The sequence below is a fragment of the Pteronotus mesoamericanus genome, unplaced genomic scaffold (genome assembly GCF_021234165.1).
Source record: "Pteronotus mesoamericanus isolate MK-2021 breed Mesoamerican mustached bat unplaced genomic scaffold, CSHL_Meso_final contig_181, whole genome shotgun sequence".
NCBI classification, from domain to species: Eukaryota; Metazoa; Chordata; class Mammalia; order Chiroptera; family Mormoopidae; genus Pteronotus; species Pteronotus mesoamericanus.
In genome coordinates this window covers 2,290,492-2,304,516 of record NW_026555077.1, presented here as the reverse complement: position 1 = coordinate 2,304,516, position 14,025 = coordinate 2,290,492, and the positions used below count along the sequence as shown (strand labels likewise).

The 14,025-nt window shown below is 38.0% G+C and overlaps 1 protein-coding gene across 1 annotated transcript in view; it reads right to left on the bottom strand.

Moving 5' to 3' along the window:
• TNNI3K (TNNI3 interacting kinase) overlaps positions 1-14,025 on the bottom strand; it is a 294,113-nt gene that overhangs the window by 101,393 nt on the left and 178,695 nt on the right. The gene's annotated exons all lie outside the window — the stretch shown is intronic.

Here is a 14,025-nt window from a genome sequence, read left to right as displayed (position 1 = left end):
ATAATTGTGGTTACAGGCACAGAGTAAAGGTTTTTGTGAGCACATTAGAGTCAGAGCAGGGGACTCAGCTTGTAGGAACCCTAAGCGCAAGGACAGTTCAAGGTAGGGCCTGACATGGAAAGGACTCTATGAGAAATGTCTCGGCCAGCATATTCTCACTATGCTCTCAGGACAAAGGATCATGTCTAGGGCCTGAGAGAAGAGACTACCTAAATTACTTTTGAAGGTCTTGGGGAAGTGTTTAAAGGTCATCAGTACCTCCTTTCAAGAATTCAAGCTAAATTAAGGGCATCCCTTTGAAGAAGTAAATCGAGGCTGGACAACCCAAAGAGAGGTCATTTGTCACACATACTAGCGAATTGAGTTGTTGGACATGGCACAAGCATATCACGAGATAAGATTGCCTTTGAGTGCTTCTTACTGAATGGCTTTCTTAAATTCAGCATAGGGAATATAGTCAACAAAATTGTAGTAACTATGTGTGGTGTCTAGTGTGTACTAGACTTATTTTGGGGATAGCGTGATAAGTTATATAATATCTAACCACTATGCTGTGTAACTGAAATTAATATAATATTAAATGTCAACTGCAATTGAAAAATAAAAAAGAAATTAGCAGCATACTCTCCATCTATAAAACAGATTTACAAATGGAACTGCTCTAATTAAATATAGGGAAAACTCACAGAACACCTACTTAACCTTCATCTTTTCCAAACTAGCAGTCACTGATGGAATAGCCTAAACCATGGCTCTAGAGAAGCCACAAATGAGTTACACTTATAGGGAATATTTTATTTATTGATTTTTTTTTGTTTAAATTTTTTCCAAAGTAAATATGTTGTGTTACTAAGAATGATTATACAGCTTGCTAAAGTTGGAGTGGAATGTATAGCAATATTTTACTCTTCTGTCAGAGAAACTTAAGTGCATTTGCTCCCTGGGCCACCCAGAGCATTCTGGTCTAAGAGACAGTGTGTTTCAGGATGAAGGAATTATGTTCATTGATGTACCTCTAGCATTTTTAGCATGCTGCTTATAACTCAGGCATATTCAATACACATTGTTGAATAAATAGATTAATTAAAAAAACTGAAAATACATAATTATGAATTTGAAAGGGTAAAGGTTATAGTATTAGTTAATCAGCAAGTACTTACAGAGCATCATTCTCAATCTATAAATAAATATCTAAAATTCAGATAATCCTGAAATTGGTAGAGACATTAGAACTAACTTAGTTAAACCCTTTCAGTTTCTAGAAAAGCCACCCAAAGCTCAGAATTTATGTGTATCATCAGAGGTTAGACTGGCAGCCAATAGCACTGAAGACGGAGAACCCAGTTCATCTAGGCCACCATCTCAGATCTTAGAACAGTGCCTGGCCGATAGTGAGTGATCAATTAGTTTTATGAATAATCCTTGTGTAATTATAGACCTTTCCCTCAAACATATTTACTTTTTCATATTATCAAGACATTCTGAGAGAAGCAAATGAGGCATGTCATAGGTTCCATTTTCAAGGTACTTATCCACTGATGAAAATGAAGACAAATGTGGGTAATAAAAGAATTTTTAAAAAACAGCATAGATTTTTTTAAAGAATTAGCTTTGGAGTTGGCCTTGAAGGATAGTCAGTAAGTGTCCAAATACCAGCTTGAAGCTGAACATGTGCCAGGAAAGTTTCTATACACTGAGACACAGTGGTGAACAAGACAGGGGAAGAGCTTGTGAGCATATTTTATACTGAGTAGGAAAAGAGGAGGAGACAAAGAGGAAAAGAAGAACAGGTTGGCAGAAGATCTTGGTAAAGGCCAAGAGATGAAATGTATATAGTCTGTAATGGGAATTATAAGAACAATGAATTTACTAAATTAAAGAGGACATGCTGGAGAATAATGGGGGGAAATTGAGTGGAGGGGGTGTTGGATTCCAAGGGACTTGGAAAGCAGGGAGAAAGGAGTTAGCAGTTTCTTATGCACAGGGTGCAGTGCTCTGAAAGCAGAGAGACGAGTGTAACAATTTTAGGTTCTGGGTACCAAAGTCCTAAAGTAAGAAGGTAGAGTGAAAAACAAATAAAAAGTAGGGTGACTCTATGAAAACATCTGAAAGAAGTGTAAATCTTGAGGCAGCTTAGATTTAGAGAAAAAAGGGAACAAAAACCAAGGATTGTCTTCAATGTCTCTCGTTTAGAGTTCTTAAGCCCAAAGCAATAACATAGCCAATTAGAAAGTGTTGCCTTACCAAAAATCCTGTGAGGTTTTGTGAAAAGGAGTGGCTGTCTTGGGAGGTTGAGGCATTTGACTGAAGTCAATGCTGTGCTTGGCAAGAGTGCATTCACCAGATAAATAACTATCAATTGTATCAACTGAAACAACATTCAAAGTAAACTCTTAATTCCTTAACCAACAATAGCTGATGAAACAAAATGAAGAATGCAGTGACCACTTAGGAACACTGGACAATTGAATTCATAGACTCAAATGGGGCCAAATGTTGAAAAAGAATAGCCCTGCAGAATGAAAGCACTTGGGGAAGTGCTGGAACAAAGCAAAATTTTCTATTCACTTCAAAGCAGTCTTTTGGATTTGTCTACTCCTTTTCTGACCACTCAGTAACAAAGGAAACTAATATTTAGAACTAGCTCTAAGGTTCATTAGAGCTAGCCATACTTGTTATCTGGAGTAAAATAAATGGAAGAGAACAGGTAAGGATGAAGTGACAGCACTGGGCCACCAGCATCGGGGCTGATGGTACTTAGGGAGGGGGAAAGCTTGGAACTGAAACCAGCTACAACAATAGGAGTGGTACAATTATTATTGGGGATGAGTTCAAGAGCGTTTTACTGAGCTATGTTATAAATTGCAAGTTTTGAGAAGAGGGCAATAGTGAAAGTTGTGGGATGGGTGGGGCAGGAACAGAGAGAGGGTGGCCATAAAGACGAAAGGGAGTAGATATTGCATGATAACCTCCTATGGGCAGACACTGGCACCTTCAGTATTTTTCCATTCCTCATGATCTCACTATGTGGTTGGTATTAGCATATCTAGTCTATGGGCAGATATTTGAGGCTCAGAGTGGTTATATCAGATGGACAGTATCACAGCTGGTAAGAGGTGAAGGCAACGTTCAATTTTCATTCTCCACAGTCTACCCTTTTCAGTAGAAGCTGACTCTCACATCATCCAGACAGCCCCTGAGGAACCAGAACTGCTACAACTAGATATCGAGACAGATATTCCGGAAATTTGGCTTGGGTGAAGAGAGGCCTACCAGCTCGTGCCCAAAATGCTTTTGTTCAAAGTACGACTCTAAGATAATGAGAATAAAGTCAATAAGCTGCATGGAAATAAATCTAATATACTTCTGCACCACCAAGACACAGAATAAAGACTCAGCTTCTACACTGCCAAAGCATGGTTGGTATGTAATTTGTAGCTGAATGCAGTGCAGTCGCTACGAACAGACAACTTTCAAACTGACCTGGGAGGGAACCAGGCACATGAGGAGTGTCAGGGCAAAGAAGACTAGCAACAGGATCAGAAGAAAGAAACAAGAGAAAGGTGATGGGCGTGCCAAGAATTCTTCTCCCGCAGAAGACCACTTGGGATGTTCATTTTCATCTGTTTGCTTTTGTATAAAATTCTAGAGAGAGGCAGTCTTTTGTTATATATGACACTTCACAGAGCATCTTCATGCACATAACATTTGGTGGAAATAGCCCTGTGAGTCAGAGCCTTTTGATTTGAATTTGATAGACAAGCAAATCTGCCAGTAATTGATTGAGCTAGCTCCTTGGCCCAGGTCCTACCATCTGGGAGCAAAGAATCCAGAAGTAAGGGGAAGAAGATGAGAGAGATAGGTTATATATTCAGGAAGGAAGGAAACTGGTGAACAGGTACTATAATATACAAATATGTACATATAAGCTCTGCATACACACACGTGTGCACACACATGCCTTGTAAACCCACTGGAAACATTGTTAAGAATGAACGCCACTGATGAATGCTCTCCAAATAGCAGTGAGAAATGGTAAAAACCATTACAGGAAGTGAAATAGATAAAGGTCAACAAGCTCTTAATTCTTACAGTAATTTTTAGCATTTCTGAATTTAACACTTTGATTTCATCTAGGGTCATGGGATTTTGAAAGTCCTCGCTATTTGATAATTTGCAATTTTGTTCTGTCAAGTGAGGCTTGAGCCCGGAAGCATGCTGCTCAGCTGAGTATGCCCAGTCAACCTTGCCGTGGCAGCACTCAGAGGGCTTTGCAGCTGCCTTCGGTCATCCTGCCACGTAGGAGAAGTGATACGCGGGAGCGGTGTTTACCAGTGTGGGGATTTGCACATGTTTATTCTTCCTGCTGTGAAGGCCCAGTTCTGTGCTATCAGCTGCAATGTGTGCCTTTCAAGAGACCACAGTCTAATAGGGGAAGAAATACAAACTAACAGGAAGGAACATTTTCATACATAAGCTGAAATTTAAAGTGGTTTTCACTGCATGAGACCTAGAAAAGAGTACATTGAATGTAAGAATTAATTCTGAAAAAAGTCAGTAATGAAGTAGAAGGAAGGGTCTTAAGAAATTGGAGGGACAGGAGGTAGTGTGCAGGACTAAAACCTAGAGTTAGAATACTTGTTCTGCGCTCTCACGAGTCCTGTGATTTTGGACATGTTATGTAACTTTTTAAGTCTTCTTTCCATCTTTAAAAATTATGAGAGGAATGAAGGAAACTGAAAGATAATGCATGGCATTTTGTAAATGGAGAACTGCAAATAAGTATTGGCTATTATTAAAACACGTGAGACCTACTTTACAGAGTGTTTGTATAACTTAAAGGCAAATGCATTTTGTAAAGTATAAAGCTCACTTTTACCTAGAGAGTGTCTTCCATTTCGTTTGTCTCATTCTACAAAACTATTACTGCTTTGACTGAATGAATGCATTTCACCTAAAGGAATCTTTGTTCCGCTGACTGCGTTGATACTGCAGTATTTGGAATTGGCTCCAGCTTTGTCTTTTATCATGAAGCAAATGATTTGAATCAATTGTTTATATAACAGAATTGAGTATTTATCTCTTTGAAGTGTCTGTCGCTTACAGATCACTCCATAATAAAGTTCTTTTAACCTTAACAATGCATGCACTTAGCAGAATGCAAAACACAACTGAGGGCAAAATTTATTTCAAATAAGGATGGGGGATACAATCCATGCTCTGACCTTCAGTTCTTTCTTTCACAGTAACACATTTCACCTTTAGAGAAAAAAACAAGCCATTTTCAATGTGGTATGTGTGTGCGTGCGTGTGTGTGTGTGTGTGTGTGTGTGTGTTAATATTTTTTAAGTGTTTTCTCTACTTCTCTTTTAAACAAAAGTGAACGGAAGTTAAAATCTGCTGGTTCCTTGCAACAAAAGAAAATTTTCTCTAACATCAGAACTGAATTAATTTAATGAAGTCATTATGTAAGCATCGTGAGTCCTTTCATTTTAATTGCCTGTATTGAAAATTTACCTAAAGTGCTCAAATGATTCATAATCGGTTGGTTATGCACTATCGTCCAATACTAATTGTCACTATTAATCAGACTGGCCTGATTATTAGATGATTTTCCAATTCTGACTTTCTTCCAGAATTGGACTAAAGTTCATGGTGGCCTTAGGAGGATCAAGGTGACTTGCTCCTCTCTCTCTGCTACCACTAAGATTTTTTTTTCTTTTTTCTTTAGGTCACTAAAGAAAAACAGCATAAATATTGATTCATTTTTTATGAATTAATAGAGCCACGCAATTGCCTGTGCTACTTGCTACTAACAAACACTAGTTTAAGGGCACCGTGGCCAACTTCTCCGTGTCCTTACTTGAATAGATGACAGCCCTAGAAGTATAATGAAATATCACAACAGTAGTGCTTCTCAGACTTTATATAAGCCCCTATAGTCTGCATATGCCTGAAGGTGATTAACTTACATGATTAAAGACACGTGGCTATTGGCATGCCTGGAAGCGTTCCAAGGGTTAAGTCAGTGGAAGCAATTAGGCTTCATTTTCAATCTCATCACACTGTGAAAGTCATTAGTTTACAAACACATCTGCCTGACAAGCAATCATTTAGACCTAATGCTGAGGAGTCCTGGATCTACCTGCTGCCACATTTTTGTCCCCATTGCTATGAGATGGCCCAGAACTCTATTCCTGCTTCAGGCCTCTCTTGGGAATACCACCTTCTTGACCTTCAGGGCAGGTAACCACATTGTTCTCCCCTCTTGAGCTACCCTTGGAAACCCCTTCTGAACACTCACCTCTGCCAAATTCATTGTGGCCTCTTTACCTCTGAGTATGTGGCCCCCATACCGTGTACTGCTTCCAATTTGTTTCAAGTAAAATGTAACATGATAGCTAGACCCCTGAAATACGGTGCAACTCATGTCTACTTGCTTTGGAGATTTGTACCCTTCCCCTAAAAAATAGTTTTAAGTCATCTAGATGAGCTCCTTGTGTACACAGATATATTGCCATTGTTTCTCTCTCTCTCTCTCTCTTTTTTTTTTTGTATCTTTCTATTGCTGCTTCTTACATCAATATCAGGTAACAAAAAATGATTAAAAAAAAACTCATTCTCTTCATGATGAGTAACTGCTGGAGTACTGGGTTTGTACCCCAGCCAATAGGGATGGCACATTTGGGTTCACGGGCCTTATTGATATCTCTGTCTTATGTATGTTATATACTGATTAGACCCTCAGCAACCACTTCAGCGTCCCTCACAATTTGGACTGCACACAGAAACCTGGTAAAAACTGTATAGTAACACGAGAAATCATGTAGTTTTTTGAGAGCCAGCTAAAGCCTCAATCCATCATATTACCCCTTTGTACCTTGGGGTTCAATGTAAGCTATTCCAGGACTACTAGCACAAGCAGAGGATCTTTTCTGTTCTGCTTTTGTAAGAAAAGCGAAGCCTGTGAAACTCTGCTTTTTAAATTTTATTCCATCAGGACACCCTTACTTGCCAAAAGCCTGTGAAACCCAAGCTTAGGTTTCCCTATTAATCTCTTTGAAAGTAGTTCTTCATGAAAAATAAGATCTGTAATTTTAATTTTGCATGCTTCTAGAAAGAAATCTTAGTTTGGCTTTATACGGACTGACTTGAGATATTTAACTTGGTGCTTTAGAAAAGACATGCAAGGGAACAGCCATGTTGATAGTACAATATTCCTCAAACTTAGTCGAGAATAGCAATATACAGATTTGGAATGCAATCTAGGTAAGAGAGAAGGAATGTAGCAAAGCCTCTCATCATGAACTTCTAAACACTAAAAGCCTAATTTCAGTGTACTCTTGGAAGCCAGGGTAACAGAAAACTCCAATAAATGCAAAGGATTGCAGATCCTTGACTTTTCCTAAAACAAATTTCAGCCTGTCAGTAGAAGTACATTTGAAGGCTTACCTCTAAAGCTACTGGATTTGTCCCACTGCAGTAGGATTGAAGAGGTGGATTATAAGATTTGTATTGTGGTTAAACTCATTTATTGAGGGTAATGTGAAAAAAAAATTCCTCACTTTTCACTTACTATTTGCTCAGCACCATGAAATTCAAGCTGAAGAGTGATAATGACTGACTAAATCACACACACACACACACTCGCACACTATTGATTATGAGGATTTCAGTAGTTAATGCCCTAGAATCAACAAGAAAGTATAATTGCAATTTCTATGTGTGTCTATAGCTATTGCTAATCTTTCTTAGGTATGCAAACTGCAAAATGGAACATTTTTGAATGCTGAAGTGACAATTGAGAATATCATAGTCATGACAGTTATGTGGTCATTATATATCATTTGTCTTACGTTCATTTAAAATTGAAAAGGGGAGAAAATATATTGGAAAACATCATAATGACTGTATTTTCTTCACAGGGCCTAATATTTTCTAATGCAATGGGACAGTGGATGAGCAGAGGGTTTTCACTTCAGACCACTGTTCGTGAAACCTCTATTTGGGTGGATCTCAGGATAACAGTATGGGGACATTTTCTCCCACAAAGCACGCAGTCAAAAGTTTGAAGAATGAAGAAAACGACAAAAATATGTGCCACCCAAAGGTGGAAAAGTAATAATTAACTAGCCCGATTACTAAAATAAAGTCTTAAAACTAAAAGCATCAAAGAAGTTTCCAACATTTACTGCTCAAAAATCACACTGATTTTTAAAAATACTAAAACGCTGAGGTCTCTATGCAAACCCCACTCTGTATATAGTTCCTGAAGTGCATTGGACATTTTCTCAGTTGACCAAAAAGTCCATATATTTTTTCCTGTAAAATAAAAGATACATTTCCCATTTTCACCAATAACTTTATTGATTTGGATATTTTGAGCATGTTGACTATTTCCCACATAGTATAACGCTGATCTCAATTAATGTCTCAATTTGATCTCTATCAACTTCAACTGGTCTACCTGACCATGGAGCATCATCCAGCGAGAAATCTCCAGCACAAAACTTTGCAAACCACTTGTAACACATTCGCTCAGTCACAGCACCTTCTCCATAAACTACATAAATCATTTTTGTGATTCAGTTGCATTTTTACCTTTCTTGAAATAATAAAGCATAATATGCTGAAAATTTTGCTTTTCTTCCATCTTCAATATTTAAATGACTACACAAAAATTCACCAATTTTGATAATTTTTAATGCATGCTGATATGATAGCTTTCACAATACAATTTAACAAAATTGTTTCAAATGAACTTCAAAACCATTGAGCACTACTAAAGCCATTTCACGGAAATAACCAAAAAAACCTTTTTGGCCCACCCAACACATGTGATGAGAGAATGCAAGTCTTTGAAAACAAAACACCAACGGGAAAATAACATAAATGTCTATGCACCAGAAACTTGGGAGACAAAGATAAACAGGAGATAGAGCAAGTAATATTTTAGAGTTCAAAGGGATATCAGAAATCATTAAATGATCTTTTTATAATGGAGGAATTTTAAGAGCTTTGTTTTATGCCAAGGTTACCTAATGGGTCTTCTGACAAATAATGGTTGTTTTTTCTGCATCACGTATTTCTTTTCTCCGGTTTCTAAGGCTTCAAACATGTCTCCAGCCTGTTAGTGTGGAAATGCTAAAGATTCCAACTATTTGTACCAAAAAGTGTCATAGAACTCTTCTCATTCATGTGTAAGAAACCCAATCCATTACTGTCTTTGCCAATGTGCTATGGGCCTTCTGAGCATCTATTTAACATTCAGACACTAAAGGTCTGTGATAACCTTCTTTCTCTGCATAATAAAATTAAATGCTAGACATTAATGGGGAATGAAGAAACAAGACGAGAGAGAGGAGAGACCAAGAACAGAAATATACAAAAAACAGGAGCAATCTTGTGAGTTCAGCATAGCAGACACCATTGATATTTCGTGTACCAGCTTTCCTGTTAAAAGACCCAGAAGTAGGTGTACATGTGTCCAACAGAGGAGACCTGAGCTTAAAAAATAACAGCTGAGAGGAGAGCTTTATCAAGAAATAAGGTTTTCCGCATTAAGTAGAGCAGCCTTGGACTTGGACAACTCCAGGAGAGCCGGTGAGGCGGCTCTATCTCTGACACACAGAAGCTGTGCTCTTGCCGAGAGCTCGACCTCTGAGGAGTTTCTCCTTCTGAACTCTCAGATGAGTCACAAGTGAGTGTTTCAAAATGTATGGCTTCAGAGGAATTTGTTTGCAACCCTTTGGAAAGCAGGGATTTGTAGGTAACTCAGGAAAGGAAACTGCTAACATACCAGACAACTCTGAAGCTACAGCTTTCACTGTGGTTTCCCTGCCCCCCCTCAGTGAGCAAAGAGGGACTAACTGCCCACGTCTCTCTGCAAAAGGACAGATTAAAAATGTACTCAGCCCCACATGCCTTTCACCAAGGACACTTAGAAAATTCAACGAAACAAATTAGTCTATTTTTAAAAAGCTCGCTGAACCATTCAGCATCTCTTCAGTAGCTAAGAGGAGCTGTTGGTTTTTTCAAGACACTATATATCGTCTATCCCTGTGGGATAGAAGTATTAGTCACAGAAATGTAAGGTACTAACCATGACGGTGTAGGGCTATTTTAGTTCTAACCCTTTGTCAATGCTGTGTGACTGTCCCCACAATACACCCTGGCTTCTTCTTCCCTCTCTCCTTCCCCTTGTTCATGTTGTCTTTTTCAAGTTTGTATTCATTTCCAACATTTCCTCTAAATAAATACCCCCATTTTTCAACACTCTGTCCAGTGATTCCTTCTTATCCTGGCTGTCACAGAGCTTGTATCCAATAAGATAAGCTCCACAGGAACAAGACCCATGAACTAGGGAAATTATTGCAACTTTTATTGAAATAAAATTTCTTCTTGATATTAGAAGAGTGTTAGGCAAAAGAAAAAAAAAAAGCAAAGGGAATGATGAGGGGATTTTATAGGAAGGTCATGGCCAACAGTAACTTTCCCTAAATTCCATAGAATTGAATTCTATAGTCACTCAGAACAAACTGTTATTTCATATTTTCTGTAAAGATCTAAATTTGCAACTCAAAATAAACTCTCTGAGACCCAAGACCTTAATTCTCCTTTTTAGGTCTTTCTCCAGGCAAATTCTTATGTGTCAGCTTCCAATATAATCAGCATTTACCCAGCAAATACCTGGTTAATATTTATTTGGCACCTACTGCGCTGCTGGCTATTGTGCAGGACACAGAAAAAGCTTTAGAACAAAACCACCTTTCTAGTAAAGATAAGGAAATGAGCTGAATAAACACTCCTCACTCTGCCCCTCTAATCACTGACTGCCATGCACGAGCCTCTGCCTAAAGCTCTGCTCACCCCATTTATACCCACCCCCAAAGAAGTCCCAGCCCTGCTTCAAAAACAAGCTTAATTCTTGCTGCCTTTCTGAAATATTACCCAAACATTCTAGCCCACACCAATGACTGAGACTGAATGCTCATAATACTATTTTCAGCTTCTTATATTTAGTACTTTGTATATGCTCTTTTTTCTTATTTTTTCTATATATCTATTTCCTTGGATAGATTAAAGCCATTTTTGAGCCACTTTTCATCCTTTTCCACCTAGGACTTGGCAAATTATAGCAGTTCAAGAAAACATTACAGCTGTGAATAATCAATATAGCAACTAATGCAACATTTTGCATTTTTCAAAGTAACCCTCTGGACAACGTTCTATTTCTCTCCTTCTCTTTATAGCCAATATTCTTGAAGGCTTTCTTACACTTACTGCTTCTACTTCTTTATTGACCATCTCCTCTTCAATCCACTAGTTTCACTTTTCCCCTACCACTTCAATAAACCTTCTGTCCAATGTGACTTCCTGTGTCGCTAAATGCAATGGATTCTGTAGCTCTTGTACTATATAATATCCTGTGTTCTCCTCCCCACCCCCACCCCACCAAAGTTTGCTTCTCTTCTTAGTGTGAGATATCACCATGAATCAAGTTATCCGAATATAAACCAAGAAACCGTCCTTGATTTTTTCCTGTTCTCCAATCCCCTAATAAAATCAGTCGCCTTGTCTTATTGGTCAACTTTTCTAATATGTTCTGCATTTGTCTGGTTATGCTTTCTACACATTGAGCACTTATCCCTCTTGAACAAGTCAATAATCTAAGAATATATTTATTAGTATCCCATTTGTAGAAAAGAACTACCTATAGGAGATCTCCTTTCAATGCTAAGCATGGTATTAGGTATTAAGTAACAAATATATCACATGTTAGGCATGGTTCCAAGCCATGTATATTAACTATTTTAATAGTGACACAACCCAATGAGCTAGTTGTAGTAATTATTATACCATTTTAAACATGGAGAAGTGACTCACAGAAAGGTTAACTTTCCAAGGTAACAAAGCTAGATACTTTGAATTCCTCCTCTCATTTAGTCTCTACTGTAGCCTTTCATGGTGGTGTTAATAGTTCATCTTATAGCTGAGAAATTGAGGCTGAGAAGCTTAAATTTGCCTAAAACATTTGTTAAAAGTGTCAGAATTATTATTAGAATCCATATCTCGTTGGCTTCAAAATTCATTTACTTTTTTCCGCACACACTTTGACAGGGGTCACACAAAGTGGTTTAAGAAAAATTAAATGGAAAAGTAAGGCCTAAATTGATAATCTGCCACAATAATTTAGGAACATTTAGTTTGAATATTGTTTTTAATGGAAGCAAAGAGGGCAACAGTTAAAATAGTGATATCTGTTAAGATAAAAAAGTAAGTTCAATAAGGGACAAAAATAATGACCAAGGAGAAAAGACTGGAGGCAGAGAAAGAAGGAAAAGGGACCGAATGAAGGAGAGAGGGGAGGTGCGGGGGAGGTGAAGAGGGGCCTTGGGGGCAAGCACGATGCCGATGGGGGGATCTGAAGGAGGAGCTAAGCTGACGCATAGAAGGATGAATTGCCTTGACAGCATTTAGAAAACCTAACGAGAATGTATTAATAGAAAATGTGATATGTGAATTAATAGTTCAACAACATGCATATTTCATGATGTTGGCTTTATGTGACTGAGCAATCCCTGAATCTACAAACTGAAACAAAGCCAAAATATACCCAGTGATTTTATTCAAGTTTACTAACAGCTACCCAGACTTTGCATGAAGCATGGAAATGACAAATTATTAGTATTCTAAAGACATATATAAACCATCCAGCATGTTGTAGACACTGGTATTCTGCACTTACCCAGTACTGCAGAACACTTTGATCCTAAAAATTTTAGTGTTATTTTTTTTTGTTTTGGTTTTGATTTGTGTACAGCTCTCTTATTTACCTCTATGATGATAAAGTTAACAAGAGTCTTATATAGGTTACCACACACCCTATGTATGAAGGAAACAAGTACAAACATTAGTTTGAGTGTCTGGTCTCCAGGGGATGATGATTGGTAGTGGCCCCAAACTCAGGCCCTTGCAGGTTGGTTGGAGAACATTGTAAAAGGTGGAACTAGTAAGGAATGGGGAATCAAAGCATTTGTGCTCAAATATCAGCTCTGCCCTTTAACCAACGAAGTGACTTCATGCTGGGGAGAAATTAATTTACTGACCTTCGAATTTCTCTTTAGCATTGTGAATTCTTTGAAAATAGAGTACATAAAATAATACATGTGAAAAAAAATTACAATTATAAGCCTTCCAAATAGTGTTTCCCCAATAAAGAAATAGAGAAAATAAAATGCCAGGATCAGAGAATTAATTAGCTGGTTTCTCATAAGACAGAATAAGGATGACGGTTCAAATGAACAAATGATACATTCCTCACTAAATAATACAAAATATGCATGTATGTTTACTTTATGACATGTAAATAAGGATTGGTGAACAGTCTTAAGTAAAGCAAAAGAGCAAAGAAACAAGTAGAAATCACCTTAAGGTATTATGAGTTCTTCCAGAAGATATGCAAACATTTTATGTTTCCAAAGACTATGAGTGATCACATCTCAAAAGGGTTAATTTAGCCCCACAATTTTTTTTTTTTTTACAAAAACCCTTTCTTAGGAGGAGTAAGTTCCTGAGAAGAAGCGATTGAACTGAATAAATTAAAAAGCAAAGAGATACAGAGCTCTTGTTTCTTCCCTGACTTGCATATTCCTGCTGGTCTTTCTGATTTTGTCGCACTGAGAGGGAAGCTTTCTGAGGTTGCTGAAGGAGAGTTTGGTGATCAGGAGGACATCCCACATGCGGGTGCTTATGGGGGAAACCCACACAGTGGTCCTGGGGAGGCCCAGTGAAAGCCCGCCTTCATGACCTGACTTACGTCTTTACTCCTGCCAGCTCTTTGGGTGATGTCTGTCCTCTTTATCCTTAGCAATCAGTCCCTTCTCCGCATGCAGTTTCTACCAATTCCCTCACTTTACAATCACTTTTTAAGAAATCCCTAATTTAAACTCATGGCTATGTGGCTAAAGTGTTGTAGAAAGAACAGTAGATTTAGGAAAACAGGACTTAGATTCTAGTTCAGCT